At 38.2% G+C, this 17,500-nt stretch overlaps 1 protein-coding gene across 5 annotated transcripts in view; it reads right to left on the bottom strand.

The window, feature by feature from the left end:
- LOC135090158 (uncharacterized) overlaps window positions 1-17,500 on the bottom strand; it is a 208,955-nt gene that overhangs the window by 123,324 nt on the left and 68,131 nt on the right. For 2 of the 5 annotated variants that reach the window (XR_010261795.1, XR_010261794.1), the window contains exon 1: window positions 11,406-11,645. The exons of 1 other annotated variant lie outside the window; for it this stretch is intronic. The gene's annotated coding sequence lies outside the window, so the exon portion shown is untranslated. Of the gene's footprint in view, window positions 1-11,405; window positions 11,651-17,500 lie in introns of those variants that run through there. 2 more of the 5 variants (XR_010261796.1, XM_063986570.1) reach the window with 2 other exon arrangements.

The raw sequence follows: 17,500 nt of genomic DNA, 5'->3' as shown, positions 1-17,500 counted from the left end.
ACATTCATCACTATTCCCCCCACCACCACCACCACCACCACCATTACCACCATCACTATTATCACCATCACTACACATAACGAAACATGCCTATTACTACCACACTACCTCACCACCACCACCACCACTACCACTAATCAAATACCTATACTCTTAAAACAGGTGTCATGGAAAGCAAACACACACACGCACGCACGCAGGTAATCCCTTTAACACACCTGTCCTAAAGGTGAGGTGACGGCGGCCCCATTACCACCTGCCTGTAATGTGCTACTAATGACACCACCTGGCCACTACCTGGATTTTCCTCTCATCACCTGTCCTAATTACCTCTCTCCACCTGCAATTTTCCGCTTCCACCTGTCGAGGCTTGACAATGAGAGGGGAAAGTGAGGGGAAAAGGAGGGGAAAATGAACGGGAAGCACTGGACAGGTGAGGCTGATTAAAGGAGTGTGAGGAAGGAAAATATAGGAGGAAAATAAGAAGGTGAGGAGAAATGGTAAGGGAAACAACGGTAAGATGAGGAAGTGAGGGGAAAATGAAGGGAACTATTGGACAGCTACGATTGATTAAGGAAAATTAGTGAAGGGAAAAATATGAAGATGAGGAATGGAAATGGAATGGAATGGAAAACAGGAAGATGAGGAAAAGACAAGAAGATGAGGGAATAAACAAAAAGAAAAGGGGAAAACAGGAAAATTGGGGATAAAACAAGAAAATAAGAGGAAAACTGGGAAATTAGGAGAAATAAGGAAAATTAGTGAAGGGAAAAATATGAAGATGAGGGAAAAGCAGGAATGGAAAACAAGAAGATGAGGAAAAGACAAGAAGATGAGGGAAGAAACAAAAAGAAAAGGGGAAAACAGGAAAATGTGGGATAAAACAAGAAAATAAGAGGAAAACTGGGAAATTAGGAGAAAAAAACAGGAGGGGAAAAGAGAAAGATGGGGAAAACAAGAAGATGGGGGAAAATAAAAAGATGAGGGTAGGAACAGGAAGATGGGGAAAAAAGAAAGATGAAGGAATAACATGGAGATGAAGAAAACAAGAAGATGAGGGAAAACAAAGATGAGAGAGGGAAAAAATACAAAATTATGAGAAGGTAACACAGATGGGGAGAAATATTGAAGGGGAAACGAGAACAATGAAGAGGAGAAATTAAGAGGGAATGCAGTAAGACGTTGGGAAACAGTAAGGAAAACATGAGAGAGGAAATAATCAAAAGAAAAAAAAAGAGGATAGGAAGACAGATTATGACAGAGTGACATCCCTGAGAGGAAAAAAGAAGGAAAACAGGAAAACGTGGGAAAACAGTGAGGGGAAAATGCAAGAAATTGAGGAGAAAATACAGGAAAAAACATTAACATTGGACAAGTAAGACATACGATGGAAAAAAAGTAACGTGAGAACTATTAGGGAAAAAAGAGAAGGAAAAAAGTTAAGGAAATATGAAAATGAGGGAAAACAGTGAGTGAAATATAACAGACTGGAAAGTGAAGGGAAACACGGGAGAGGTAAGACAGACCAGGATAAATAAAGAAAGGAGAGAACCATGAGAAGGAAAACTGGAAAAAAAAACGGGAAAGTGAGGGAAAACAGTGAGGGAAAATGGAAATATGAGGGAAAAATATACGAAAATACACTGAATAAGTAATACAGACGGGGGAAATTAATATAAAACAAGAATAAAGGAAAAAAGTAAAAGAAGACAGTAATACGAGTGGAAAAATGAGGAAGTGAGGGGAAAATGAGAAAACACTAAACAGGTGAGACAGAGGAGGGGGAAAGAGTGAGGGGTTAGAAAAGTAGGAATGCGGTCAGGACAAGGGCACGAGGGGAAAGTAAAAGTAAAACAGACTAGCGAGGGGAAACTGAGGGGAACAGGAGGAAATGAGTGGATGGGAAGATAAAGTTGGTGAGGGGTAAAATGAGACAGGGGAAACAAAATGATGAAAGAGAGGGGAAAACAATGACAAGAAACGATAAGATGAAGGGGGAAAGCAGGTAAGAAAAACATGAATAAAGGTGAAGGGGAAAACTCTGAGAAAGGGAAAACAGATAGGAAAACATCAGTAAATATAATGGAAAGACTATGACGGAAAAGAGAGATGGGGAAACATGAAAATAACGATAATAATGAAGTGTAAGATAAAAATTAGGAAAAACATGAAAAAAAAGAGAAGGAAAACAAGATGATTAAAATAAATAGGTGAATTATGAATAAACGAGAGAGGAAAGAGGGAAAAAAAAGCGTAAATAAGAAAAGGAAAACAAATATATGACTCATGAAGGAAAATAAATAAGAAAACAAAACGCAAAAATAAGGAAAGGAAAAAAATAAATGAGGAATTGAAGAAAAATAAGGGAAGAAAAGGAAAAAAATAAGGAAAATAAAAGAAAATATGTAGGTGACTTCAATGAGAACATAAAAAAATAAATAAATAAAAAATAAGGAAAAGAACAAATTAATGGGGTACTGAAAAGCAACAAGGGAAAATAAGGAAAATAAGGAAATAAGGAAAGAAAACAAGTGTAACTGATTGAAATAAGAGGGAAAAAATGCAAAATAAGAAAAGGAGACAAATAAATGAGAAACTGAAGAGGAAAAAGGAAAGAAAATAAGGAAAAAAAGGAAAGAAGGAAAGAAAGCAAATGTGTGATAAAAATAAGAGGGAAAATAAGAGAAATGTAAAATAAGAAGAGGAAACAAATAAAGAACTAAATAAAGAACTAAAGAATAAAGTAACAAATAAGAAAATAAGGAAAACAAGGAAGTAATGAAAGGAAATAAATGTGATTGCAATAAGATGGAAATGAGAAAAATAAAGCAAAATTAGAAAAGAAATCAAATAAATGAGGAACTGAAAAGGAAAAAGAGAAAATAAGAAATAAAGCAAATAGGAAACAAATACATAAGTGATTGAAATAAGAGAGAAACAAGAAAACAAAGCGCAAAATAAGGAAGAGAAACAAACAAATGAGGAACTGAAGAGGAAAAAACTCAAGCAGGGCAAAATGAGGAAACATTGAAGAGGAAATAGGAAAGAGAGGTGGGGAAAATTTACACGTGTCTCTGATGGATAAGTGAGAGGGAAAACAGGTGAGGTGACACGACTCCAGGTAAGGGACGGACAGGTAAAAATGGCTGTTAATTAGTTCAGGTGAGAGATTCCACACATGTATCAAATAATAGTAGTAATAATAATAATAATAATAATAATAATAATAATAATAATAATAATAATAATAATAATAATAATAATGGTGGGTGTTGAAGGCAGGTGAATACAATAACAATTAGCAGGGGGATAATTATTAATACGAATTCAAATTACAGCAATACAAAATTAATACATTACGTCACGCTGTATTTCCTGTTAACGTTGCTGTGTAATTTTTTTGTTCTCTTTATTATTGAAGTTTTGTATATCAATTCTGTATTTGATCGTATATATTGTGCATGTTTTGTATTATTTGTACATTTTGTTGATTTGTTTTGTTTTTATATGTATTTCGTAAATTTTTCTGGTATGCTTCGAGTTATTTTTTCTTCGTTTATTTGCATTATTTTGTATATTTATTATTTGACGTTTGTATATACTTTCTTTTTTTCCTAATATTTATTTTCGTATGTGTGTCTTGTTCATTCATCTGTAATTTTTTATCTGTTTATTTCAGATATTTACTTCTAAGTGTGTTTATAGAATTCATGTATTCATTCATTCATTCATTCATTCATTCATCTACATGCTGTACCTAGCCATTCACTACACAATATTTCTATCTACTTATACAATGTACTGTTTACAATACTTACCACAGTTATTTTCTTCATATATATTCTAACTATTTACAATTTTCACATTACATATTTATTCATCAAAAAATAAATAAATAAACAAATAAATAAAAGAAGCAGAAGAAGAAGAAGAAGAAGAAGAAGAAGAAGAAGAAGAAGAAGAAGAAAGAAAAAGAAAAGAAAAAGAAAAAGGAGAAAAGAAAAAAAGGAAAAGAAGAAGAAGAAGAAGAAGAAGAAGAAGAAGAAGAAGAAGAAGAAGAAGAAGAAGAAGAAGAAGAAGAAGAAGAAGAAGAAGAAGAAGAAGAAGAAGAAGAAGAAGAAGAAGAAGAAGAAGAAGAAGAAGAAGAAGAAGAAGAAGAAGAAGAAGAAGAAGAAGAAGAAGAAGAAGAAGAAGAAGAAGAAGAAGAAGAAGAAGAAGAAGAAGAAGAAGAAGAAGAAGAAGAAGAAGAAGAAGAAGAAGAAGAAGAAGAAGAAGAAGAAGAAGAAGAAGAAGAAGAAGAAGAAGAAGAAGAAGAAGAAGAAGAAAATAAAAATAAAAAGAAGAAGAAGAAGAAGAAGAAGAAGAAGAAGAAGAAGAAGAAGAAGAAAAGAAAAAAAAAGAAAGAAAAGAAAAGAAAAAGAAAAGAAAAAGATGATGATGAAGAAGAAGAAGAAGAAAAGAGAGAACCAAGCCAGAGAGGTCTCAGCTAATGCATTTATCCTTCGTCCTCCTTCGTAAAATGTAAATGGATGAAAAGAAAAAGGAATAAAAGCAGGAAATATAAGAAAATTAAATAATGTCGGGAAATGTCCACTTAATCTATTTATTCTTCCTCCTTCTTCTCCTTTGAGTCTCGTTTCTTTCCTAGATGAGAATTAGGAAAAAGGGAAAAATGAGAGAAGAAAGAGGAAATCCAGGAAAGAAATAAAAGAAGGAAAAAAAGGCAAAAAGAAAAGGTGTCCAATTAATCTGCTTGCTTTTCCTCCTCCTTCGTAAATGTGAACGCAAAAGGGAAAACGAAGGAAATAATGGAGGATTACAGGAAAATTATGAAAAGAATTAAAAAAAAAAAGGTTACAAATGCACTGAAAATTACACGCTGTTTCATTTTTCTTCATGTTAATTCGAAAGTGCAAGCGGGAAAAAAGCGGGAAAGGAAAAAGAAATCAGGAGAAATAAGGAAAATAACAAAAAATTAAATCAAGCAAGGAAGCAAAAAGAAAATAGGAACAGTAGTTACTTTTTTTTATCAATTTCCTTCGTAAGAGCTAAAGGAAAAAAAAATAACGGAAGAAATCAGGAAAAAAGAGGAAAAAAGTAGTAAGGAATGAAACCCAACAAGGAAACGAAAAAAAAATAAAATAAATAACTCGACCAGTTTCCACCTACTTTAATCATTTTTCCTCCTTCCGTAAATCCTAATGAAAGGAGGGAAAGGAGGAAAAAGAGGAAAAAAAGAAATAAAAGGAAAATTATAAATATCTTCATTTGTCTACAGAAAACAAGAAACAAAAGACAATCAGAAAATAAAACATAAAAAAAGAAAAGACCTATAAAAGAAGAAAGGGAAGAAAAAAAAACAGAAAAAGAAACAAACAATGAAAATAAGGAAAAAAAGAAAAATCAAAGTGAAGTTTTTTTTTTTTCCTTTGCATATAATAAATGAGAAGGAAAAAACTAGAGGTAAAAAGAAGAAAACTTTCTTTACGCATATTTCAAAGAAAACGGAGGGGGAAAAAAAAAGGTGAGGGAAGGAAATCAAAATAACTCCATGTTAAGAAAGAAAAAGGAAAGAAACTGGGAAATAAAAGAAAAGAAAGTGAAAAAAGAGAAAAAAGCGAACGAAAGAAGAATAAGAAATACAAAGAAAAGAAAGAAGAATTCAAGAAAGAAAAGAGATGTTTAAAGAAAAGATAAAAAGAAAAAAGAAAAAGAAAGGAAAACAAGGACAGAAAAAGATTAAGAACGAGGAAAATATAAAAAAAGAAAAGACAAGAAGAAAAAGAAAAAAAGGAAAGAGAAAGAAGGAGTAAAAATAAAAAGAAAGATGAAACAAAGGAATACAGAAAAAAAAAACGAAAAAAAGAGGAAAAATCAAGGGAAAAGGGAAACCAAGCATCCATGTAAGTTATTCCAATCAGTCACATAGAAAGAGGGAAAAAAATCATATTATCCTAAATCACGACTAGGAAAAATTTGGGGAGGAAAAATTTGGGGCTATTGGTGAAGTAGGTATGATCAGGAGGAGGAGGAGGAGGAGGAGGAGGAGGAGGAGGAGGAGGAGGAGGAGGAGGAGGAGGAGGAGGTAAAAAATCTCCTCTATAGATCCCGATATGAAAGGAGAAGGGTAGAGAAGATCAGAAAGGAGGGAGGAAGGGAGATGAGAAAGAGGAGATTTGATGAGAAAGAAAGAATATAGAGGAAGAGGAAAAACGGGGAAAGGGAAGAAGAGAGAATAGAGAGGTGAGGATATAAGGAAGCGATGAAAAAAATGAGAAAACAAAAGATGAAGGAAAAAGAGAGAAAAGAAGAAAAATAAGAGAAGAATGAAGATGTAGGAAAACGATACAAAAAAAGGAAAACATTAAGAAAGAGAAAGAAAAAGGAAACTAAGGATAGAAAAGCAGAAGCAGGAGAAAGAAGAAAGAAGGAAGAAGGAGAAAAGTTAAGAAAGACTTACAGGAAACTAAAAACAGAAAACTAGAAGATATAGAAAGGGAAAAAGGACGAAAAAAAGTGAAACGAGGGAAAGAAAGAAGAAAACAGGTAAAGGAGTAAAGATAAATGGTGTAGGAAGAAGAGGAGGAGGAGGAGGAGGAGGAGGAGGAGGGGGAGGAAGAGAAGCCACACGTATCTCTCATAATTCACGTTTCATCCCTCAATCTTTCGTCCAATTACAATTTTCCTTTCCACATATTTTTGTACATTTTTCCACATTCATTCTTTCCTCTCGAAGCGGATGGACAGTGACGGACAGACAGCCAGACAGACAGACAGACAGACAGACAGACAGCCAGATAGACAGGTAGATTGACAGGTAGATAGACACACAGATATTAGTACACACACATACGCATTTTCACACACACACACACACACACACACACACACACACACGTATATTACTGGAAAAAAAAAGTATATAGGGAAAAAATAATAATGCGAAATGAAGTTCCAGCTATCACAATATTTTCCTTGCATCAATAATCATTTCCAATCCTTTCCCTCTTTCCCACTCTTTATTATCATCTTCCATCTCCTTCCTCCGCAATCTTCCCGCAAAATTCCTCCCTTTTTCCCCTCTTCTGATTTGTAATTTAAACCTCTCTCTCTCTCTCTCTCTCTCTCTCTCTCTCTCTCTCTCTCTCTCTCTCTCTCTCTCTCTCTCTCTCTCTCTCTCTCTCTCTCTCCTTCCTTTTTTATCACAAGTTCCAAGCTTCACCAAATCATCACCCTATGTTTATTCCCTTTACTCGTCCTCCTCCCCCTCCCCTTCTTTTCCTTCGTCTTCCTCCTCCTCCTCCTTTCTTATTGTATCTATCCTTTGTCTTTATTTTTCTTTCCCTCCCATTTTTCATAGTGTTTCCCACCACCTTTAACTCCTCAGACTCTCCCTTCCTCTTCCTTCCTCTTCTACTCTCCCTTTAATCTCCCACCATAAAGCTCTTTTACTCTCCCTTTACTCTGTCTCAAACCCTCCTCGCCTCCTGTGTCCTCCTTTACTTTCCTGGCAACGCGTATTATATTCCAGAATGCTCTCTCTCTCTCTCTCTCTCTCTCTCTCTCTCTCTCTCTCTCTCTCTCTCTCTCTCTCTCTCTCTCTCTCTCAATTATTGTTTTTTTTATTATTTTCTTATCGTTTTCTTATTTTACTTATTATTGTTTTAGTGTTTTATCTATTTTTCTTTTTTTTCTTTTTTATTCACCGTTTTTCTCTCAATTATTTTGTAAAGAAGCTTTTTTTTGGAGGGAAATGTCAGTGTACTCTCTCTCTCTCTCTCTCTCTCTCTCTCTCTCTCTCTCTCTCTCTCTCTCTCTCTCTCTCTCTCTCTCTCTGTCTGTCTGTCTTTTCATCCCCCTTTCTTGGCTTTACTCAGGCCCTCATTTAGATTATCCCGTGCTGCTGCGGCTCCCATGTTGAAGGAAGGGCGTGGGTCTGTCCGTCGCTATAGAGACTAAAATGATACAGGGGTTGAGAAATATTCCTTAAGATAGAAGCTTTTTGGATTTGCATTCCTTAGAGAGGCGTAGACTGAGACGAGATCTGCTAGAGGTCTTCAAGTGGTATTGGGATGTAACAAGGGTGACGTCAGCAAAATCCTCAGGGTCAGTAATCAGGATAGGACAAGAAATAACGGCCTCAAGGTTGTCAGAGTTAGATTTGTTAGATATGAAGAAATTGGTGGATGGGTTGATAGACTCAGTAATCAGGCTGTTAGTGCCGAGTCAATAGGGGGATCTGAAAGAAGATTAGACAAATATTTATGGACGGGGAGGATAGATCGGTACTGGTGAGCGTGTCTTATAAAGGGAACTGCCAGGTGTAGGCGTGATGGCTTCTTGCAGCTTCCCTTATTTTCCTACCTTCTTATGTTATTTCTTTTTTCACCTATCTTTTCTCTATCCTCCTTTTCTCTCCTGCATATCTTTCTCTACCCTGAATTCCCTCCTTTCATCTTCATTCATCTTTCCTTCCTTCTTCCCTTCCTCTCCAGCAGCCTTCCCTCCTTTCCCCTCCTCTCCCTTCTTCCTTCCAATAACTGTAGTGTCTTTAACCATCCAATCCTCTCTCTCTCTCTCTCTCTCTCTCTCTCTCTCTCTCTCTCTCTCTCTCTCTCTCTCTCTCTCTCTCTCTCTCTCTCCCACCTTTTACAACAGGAATAAAAAGAAGGTAAATAATTATATCCTTCTTTCTTATCCTTCCTCCTTCCTTCCTTCATCTCCTCCCTTTTCTTCCTTTTCCTCTCTTTTCCCCTCTTCTCTCCTTCCTCTAACCTTCTCTTTCTCCACAACAGGAACAAGAATAATGTGAACAATCCTCTCCTCCTTTCCTATTTCCTTCCCTTCCTCCCTCTTTCCTTCCTTCTCCATATCCATCTCAATATTCTTGCATTTCCTTACATCTATTCTATGCTATCTTCTCTCTCTCTCTCTCTCTCTCTCTCTCTCTCTCTCTCTCTCTCTCTCTCTCTCTCTCTCTCTCTCTAACAGGAAGGGAAATATAAGGACCAGTAACAAAAAAAAATAGATGCATAAATAACAAAACACAAACCTAACCAACAAAAACAAGCACTAACAACAACAACAAGAGCAAAGGTAACAAAACCAAAAGCACAAATAACAAACTCAAAACCAGAACTAAGAGAGAGAGAGAAAAAAAAAAAAGAAACACGAACAAATAAATAAACAACAACAACAACAACAACAAGTACGTCAGCAAAACAAGTAAACAAGAACAGATCCAGCATAGAGCCAGTATAGAGCTACAGTATAGAACCTTGTACTAGAGCCTCCTCCTCCTCCTCCTCCTCCTCCTCCTCCTCCTCCTCCTCCTCCTCTATCCCGCACCTCATCATATCCTAATGCAGTAATCCTCTAAGACGATTATTTTCAGCAAGGTAATTTCACGGAGGAACTGCACTTAATTTACTGAGCGAGCGCCGACCAGCCACCTCAGTCCCACGCACTCCCAGCTAAGTGGCGGGAGAGTTAGCGGTGTGATGAAGAGAGGGAGAGCAGAGAGAGGAGGGAGAGAGGGAGAGGTGGAGAACGGTGTGTGTGGGGGGTTGGGAATACCTCAGATGAAGCTCTTACACTCTCTCTCTCTCTCTCTCTCTCTCTCTCTCTCTCTCTCTCTCTCTCTCTCTCTCTCTCTCTCTCTCTCTCTCTTTACCTCTCCCTCTCCCTCTCTCCCGCATCACCAGGCTCTTACAGTAACTAGTCTTGTCTCGCTGTTTCTTGCATGTTGGGAGAGAAGGGAGAGTGGGAGTGGGGAGATTGAGTGTGAGAGTTTGCTGGTATGCGTGGTTTTTTTTTTTCTGTTTATTTCTTGTAACTGTTGGTTGGTATCGGTAGAGCAAGGTCGGTCTGTCTGTCTGTCTGTCTGTCTGTCTGTCTGTCTGTTTGTCCGTCTTTCTCTTTCTTTCACAGTCAACATTGTACATTTGTTCTGGTCACTGAACCTAACTCACTAACGAACTAAACTAACCAGCCGACTAAGTAAATAAGTAGATAAACAAATAAATAACCAACTAACAAACTTTCTGACAACTAACTAAACTAAATAAATAAATACTTGACTGCCTGACTTAACCAAAAATAGGAGAAAGATAAGGTTAAGAGAGGTTTCAAGGTCATGGAAAGGAGGAGGAGGAGGAGGAGGAGGAGGAGGAGGAGGAGGAGGAGGGAGATATTTAGATGAGCGACTGAGAGGAGGTGAAAAGAGGAAGGATTGGATGAGACTGGAAAAGATTGGAAGTTACTGGGAGATACTGGGAGAGAGAGGCTGGGAGAGGTTAGTTGGGTGAGGCTTCAAGAAGGGTTTGGGAGGGTGAGAGGAGAGGCTGGGAGAGCGGAGGGATGGTGGTGAGAGGTGCTTAATACTTGTTTGGTGGGAGAGGAGAGGAGAGGAGAGGAGAGGAGAGGAGAGGAGAGGAGAGGAGAGGAGAGGAGAGGAAAGGAAAGGAAAGGAAAGGAAAGGAAAGGAAAGGAAAGGAAAGGAAAGGAGAGAGAGAGAGAGAGAGAGAGAGAGAGAGAGAGAGAGAGAGAGAGAGAGAGAGAGAGAGAGAGAGAGAGAGAGAGAGAGAGAATGTTTAGGGTAAGAAAGTGTGAAAATGAGTGTGTTAGAGAAAGTGTGAAAGTGAGAGAGAGAGAGAGAGAGAGAGAGAGAGAGAGAGAGAGAGAGAGAGAGAGAGAGAGAGAGAGAGAGAGAGAGAGAGAGAGAGAGAGAGAGAGAGAGAGAGAGAGAGAGAGTAAAAGTGAGAGCGTCTGTGAGAGCTGTGTTGCGAGAAGCATGTGAGAAGATTTACGCTGTGCTGCATTAAAGTTATGACACACACACACACACACACACACACACACACACACACACACACACACATACACTGCAATACACTCAGTCTTAAGTAGCAAAACACATCTTCCCTCATTCCTTTCACTGGTAAACCCTGGAATTCTTAACTTATTCCTGCCTTTCCTCCTTCCTTTGACTTGAACCTATATTCTTAAGTACAAACACACCTTCATCCCTTTCACTCTCAAACCCTGGAATTTTTATCGTCTTAACCTGTTCCTCTCCTCTCTGTGTTTTAGCCTATCCCCGTGTTCCCCTCGCCACCCTTCATTGCCTCAAATTTACCCCAGATTATATTATTTGGGCTTAATGATAGTAAATTTACATAAGTACAGTAAGCACTCACACTTCCTCGAGGCGTGACCCTCCGCTGGATACAAGATATTTTATGCTACGAGTAATAATTATCTTTGTTGCAGTATTTATATGTTACGGTCAGTTAGTCAGATGGTGGTCTTACTCACTTACTGGCTTTGTGATGTCATGCCTCGTGGCGCCACCCCTGAGTGACCCTGTTCTGCTCAGTGGTCAGTGGCATTACTAGGGCACTCACCTTAGGGTAACGAGCGACGGGTGTTCTCACGGCTGTACTCGCCTCCTGGTGGCGCCTCTCGGGGGTGTTGTCAGGAGTTTGACTAGTGTCTTGCCAGTGCGTTTTCTTAGCACACCCACTAATTTATCCTCGACAGCCACTATTGTTTTGTATTGAGCTCCGTGTGGTGTGACGGTGGAGTGTGTACTGCGCGTGCTGAGGCGGGCCAACTGACCTCACTATGCGCCTCGAAGCTTCAATGAATGGGTCGAACATTCATTTAGCCATTTTTCGTATGTAACTATTATTTTTAATAAACGATAACTTAGTAATCCTAAGTCTTGTTGCATATTACCACGTATTACCAGGTATATTATCAGGTACAGCTTTCTTGTTTTTGTTACTTACTTCCTTGTAAGTGTGTGTAATACAAGTGATCGTGTGTACAAGTTGTTGACTCGAGACTAAACCCGAACCCCTCGAAGCACTTGTGTGGGAGTGAATACTTCCCACAACCTATTCCTGTCCTTCCCTTTGTTAACCTACACCTGTCTGCCTTTCTGTCTTTCCTCCTTCCTACAGCTTAGACCTAAATTCTTAAACGCTTGGATCTTCTCTCTCTCATAATAAATATCTTCAAAGGTCAAACATATGGGTGAACGGCTCCTCAAGGGTGTCTTTCCCATTACTAATGCAGACTAGACAGACAACCTTGAGAACCCCAGTGACTTCCAATACGGTCAGGTGAGGGTCAAAGTATATAGAGGAAGCGTTTCAGAATACGTCTTAGGTTAGATTCCCAAGAGGAGTAATAAAGAGACACTTAAGGAGCTAAATATTACGTAGCTATATTCTTGTGGAAACTTCTATATGGAACATTTCATTATTTATTTATTTTATTTTTTATTCTTTTAGAACTGGGAGAAGAGGAGGTGTTTTATTTTATTTTTTTTCTTGTTGTCTCCTTAGATATACTTTCACACACACACACACACACACACACACACACACACAACAACAACAACAACAACAACAACAACAACAACAACAACAACAACAACAACACTCACTAAAGAAGAAAAACAACAACACTACCATTCTTCCTCTTCCTACTGCAATACCGAGAGAGAGAGAGAGAGAGAGAGAGAGAGAGAGAGAGAGAGAGAGAGAGAGAGAGAGAGAGAGAGAGAGAGAGAGAGAGAATAAAAAAACAGAAAGAAAAAGAAAAAATAAAGAAAAAAAAACAAAGAAATAGGTCAGACAAGTCACCGTGTCTTGTTAACAGGAAAGGTTAGGTGAAAAAAAACCTACAGGTAAGAATACTAATTGCCTTGCCTCTACACAGGTGACACGCAGCTCACCTGACTTTCCTGTGCACGTGTCCACCTCACCTAACCTACCAACGTCATGTTTTTTTTTTTTTTCTTTTTTTCTTTTCTTTTTTATCATTACTGTACATCGGCAAGTGTATGGATATGGAATAGGAAAGAAGAGAGAAACAGTATGATATAAAAAAAAATGCAGAAGAGAATGGAAAAGAACGAGATAATGACTGAAAAAGGGTTAGGAAAAGAATAAGAAAGGAAGAATGAAAAAGGACAAGGAAGGGAAGGGAAAAATATTTTTAAAAAAGGGACGAAAAGAAATGAGAAAGGGAAAGATGAGAGAAAAAGTATGATATGATAATGCTAAAGAGAAGGGAAAAAAATGAGAATATCAATGATAAAAGAAGCGGAAGGATGAAAAAAAAAAGAGAAGTTAGGGAATGGAAGAAAGTAAAAAAAAGTAAGAATGGAAAGACAGAAAGAAAATGAAAACAAGGAAGAGAACAAAAAAGAAAGGGAAAATAACAAAGTAATAAATGAAAAAGGGAAGTAGGAAAGAATGGAAAAACAGAATGAAGGTAAAAGCAAAACATAAAAAAAGGGACGAAAGGAAATAAGGAAGGGAAATAAGAAAGAGAGAAACAGGAGATAATGCAAAAGAGAAGGGAAAAAAACGAGAACATAAATAATAAAAAGAAAGTATAAAAAAAGAGTAGTTAGGAAAGGGAAGAATGTAAATATAAAAGAGAGTAAGAGAAAGGAAAAAAAGACGAAAGAGGAATAACAGAAAATGGGAAAAGTAAGGCAAAAGGTGGAAAAAAAGAAAGACAATGGAAACAAAAGCGGAAAAAAATAAGAATAAGAAAAGAATGAAAGGGAGGGAAAGACAAGGAAGGAAAAAGAAAAGCGAATAAGAGAAAGGGAAAAAAGAGGAAACTATAACCAGAAAATATTAAAGGGAACGGAAAAGAGCGGAAAGATAATTGAAAAAAAGGAAATGAGAAATAAAAATAAACAAGAGGAAAAATCAAGGAACAAGGGAAAGACGAAAAAAGAAAAAAAGAGCAAAAAATACAGAAAATTTGAAAGGGAAAGGAAAAGAAGGCGGAAAAGAAAGAGCAATAATAAAAAAGAAAAAAAGGGAACGAAAAAGTAAAAAAAAGGAAAAAGGGAGAAAGGAAAAGAAAGGATGGGAAAGAAAGTGAAAATGAAATACGAAAGAAGGAAAATGGATGAAAATATAAGAAATGGAGAATAGAAAAGATGAAAAAGAGAGAGAGAGAGAGAGAGAGAGAGAGAGAGAGAGAGAGAGAGAGAGAGAGAGAGAGAGAGAGAGAGAGAGAGAGAGAGGCAGAAGACAGTGAAAGAGAAATAAGGAAGAAGGGGAAAAACAAATAAGACAAATGAAAACGAAAATGGGAGGAAAGGAAAAGAAGAAAGAATGAATGGATGAAGAGAAAAAATACAAGAGAAAGAATAAGAAAAGAAAGGCAATAAGAGAAGGAAAAAATAAAGAAAAAAGGAAAGAAATACGAATATAAGGGAAAGAAACATGGAGAAGAAAAAGAGACAGGAAAAAGGAGACACAAATATTGAATAGAAAAAAAGAAGTAAGAAAGGCACAAGGGAAGGAAGAGTAGTAAAGACGAGAACGAGAGAGAGAGAGAGAGAGAGAGAGAGAGAGAGAGAGAGAGAGAGAGAGAGAGAGAGAGAGAGAGAGAGAGAGAGAGAGAGAGAGAGAGAGAGAGAGAGTGGAGGAGGAGAGGACACGATATAATAAAAAAGAAAGGGAAAGAGAAGAGGAGGAGGAGGAGGAGGAGGAGGAGGAGGAGGAGGAGGAGGAGAAGGAGGAGGAGGAGGAGGAGGAGGAGGAGGAGGAGGAGGAGGAGGCAATCTGCAAGGCCACGAAGCTGAACAACATAAGCAATTTTCCAGTTTATTTTTCAGCAAGAGGAGGAGGAGGAGGAGGAGGAGGAGGAGGAGGAGGAGGAGGAGGAGGAGGAGGAGGAGGAGGAGGAGGATATATAGCAAAGCATTCTCGTGTTAGTGCAAGTTTCCTTCTCTCTCTCACACACACACACACACACACACACACACACACACACACACACACACAAGGGAAGAATAAGGTTATGTGTGTTTTGATGAGTTAATGAATGAATGAATGCACTGTTAGATTGTTATTAGCAGGCTGCATGATTCATGAGAGAGAGAGAGAGAGAGAGAGAGAGAGAGAGAGAGAGAGAGAGAGAGAGAGAGAGAGAGAGAGAGAGAGAGAGAGAGAGAGAGAGAGAGAGAGAGACAGAGAGAGAGAGAGATAGTATACAGAAATTTAAACATCTATCTCTTTACAGTATCATTAAAGGAAGAAAAAACGGTGAAGATAAAGAAAAATACATTAAAACATATGACAAAAAAAACAAAAACAATTGAGAATAAATGGGGAAACAGAAAAACAATAAGTATGAAAGCAAGATAATGAAAAAATAAATAAATAAAGCCGAGACAAAAACAAATAACACAGACCAAATTCAGACAAAAAAAAAGAAGAAAAGACAAATAAAAATAAAAAAAATCACATAAAAACAAAAGAACAGTAAAAAATAACAAAAAAAAAAGAAAAACACGAAAAAAAAAGCACAGGAAATAAAAAAAACAATAAAAACACCAACAAAAACAAAACCACAGGTAAGACACGCCTTCACCTGCCTCGATGAGTAATTAATGAAGGCAGAGGTAGCAATGATACATATTAATTAGTACAGGTCATTTAATTCCGTCAAGTAAACACTATTATTTGTTTCCCGCCCCTTCTGGCAACACACATCGACCTCGAACACGCAGTAAGTGAAGAACAGACGAGTGTGATGTGTTACCCAGCTCATGTGTTCAGTATTTGTAAAGGAAACTATTTTATGGTGTAACTCTTTATTGGGTAATCCTTTCTATACTATTTGTTTTTGTGTGAGTGAGTTTCATATGTGATTCTTATTTTGCAAGTTGTTTTTTTTTTTTTTTTTAACGAATGGCTGTTTTGTAAGGGTTTAAATATATAGTTATTCTAATTTGGAGCTAAAAAAAAAGTTTATTATCAAGTATCTGTCATGCTAAAGTGTAATTAAGGTGAATGAAACTGTGAGTGTGTGTGTGTGTGTGTGTGTGTGTGTGTGTGTGTGTGTGTGTGTGTGTGTGTGTGTGTGTGTGTGTGTGTTCTCTTGAGTAACATTTGTATACAGTTCTGTCTCTCTCTCTCTCTCTCTCTCTCTCTCTCTCTCTCTCTCTCTCTCTCTCTCTCTCTCTCTCTCTCTCTCTCTCTCTCTCTCTCAAAAAAATAAGTAAATAAATAAATAAATAAATAAAATAAAATAACTCATAATCTCCTCGCTTTTAAAATTCTTTCGAAATTTGCCACTGAGAGAGAGAGAGAGAGAGAGAGAGAGAGAGAGAGAGAGAGAGAGAGAGAGAATTATGGCCTATGTGTTCTGTATAGACATGAAAGATTTGTTTTTTATGTAAGGAAGATTCTCCTCCTCCTCCTCCTCCTCCTCCTCCTCCTCCTCCTCCTCCTCCTCCTCCTTCCTCCACCTGAAGGACTGTTGCTGTTTGAAATCTTTTGTAATCCTTTATAATCCTCCTCCTCCTCCTCCTCCTCCTCCTCCTCCTCCTCCTCCTCCTCCTCCTCCACCTCCTCCTCCTCCTCCTCCTCCTCTTTCTCCTCCTCCTTCTTCTTCTTCTTCTCCTCTTCCTTCTCCTCCTCCTCCTCTTCTTCCTCCTTTCTACCACATCACTTCCCTGCCAGCTCAGGACTCTTGGAGGAAACGAGGGAAATGAAAGAGGAAGACGCGGTGAAAGAGGGAGAGAGGAGGAGGAGGAGGAGGAGGAGGACGAAGAAGAATAGGTGATAGGGAGGAGAGAGAACGAAAAGAAAGGAGAAAAGGGGAATAAGAATAGGAAAGAGAGGAAGAGAAGAAGGAGGAGGAGGAAGAGGAGGAGGAGGAGGAGGAGGAGGAGGAGGAGGAGGAGGAGGAGGAGGAGGAGGAGGAGGAGGAAGAAAGAAAAACAAGGAAAGGAAAAAAGGAAGAACAAGCAAAATACGTGTCGACATTTTGAAGGAGGAGGAGGAGGAGGAGGAGGAGGAGGAGGAGGAGGAGGAGGAGGAGGAGGAGGAGGAGGAAAGAAAATAATAACGAAGAGGGAAAAGGAAACAGGATGAATTACGCTCTTAATAATCATGTTCCCTTCCTCCTCCTCTTCCTCTTCATCCTCCTCCTCCTCCTCCTCCTCCTCCTCCTCCCCTTCCTCCTCCGTCGCTTCACTTCTCACCTTAATGATGACAGACCCAGCAGACCAAGTATAATGTAGAGAGGTGTGAGGTGATCAGGCCAATTGCTCTCTCTCTCTCTCTCTCTCTCTCTCTCTCTCTCTCTCTCTCTCTCTCTCTCTCTCTCTCTCTCTCTCTCTCTCTCTCTCTCTCTCTCTCTCTCTCTCTCTCTCTCTCTCTTGTCAATAGGTTCATCGGAGAGGAAGCTCGAAGGGAGTGTCTCGATTCTTCTTCTTCTTCTTCTTCTTCTTCTTCTTCTTCTTCTTCTTCTTCTTCTTCTTCTTCTTCTTCTTCCTCTGCATCTTAGCCGTCACTTTTTTTATAACTTTCTTAATCTTATTCCCGTGTCAAGGTCAGAGAGAGAGAGAGAGAGAGAGAGAGAGAGAGAGAGAGAGAGAGAGAGAGAGAGAGAGAGAGAGAGAGAGAGAGAGAGAGAGAGAGGCTTATTTTACCTGATCTTATTTTTACAA

This window comes from Scylla paramamosain, chromosome 34 (genome assembly GCF_035594125.1).
Source record: "Scylla paramamosain isolate STU-SP2022 chromosome 34, ASM3559412v1, whole genome shotgun sequence".
In the NCBI taxonomy this organism is placed as follows: domain Eukaryota; kingdom Metazoa; phylum Arthropoda; class Malacostraca; order Decapoda; family Portunidae; genus Scylla; species Scylla paramamosain.
This window is presented reverse-complemented; position numbering and strand designations above follow the sequence as displayed.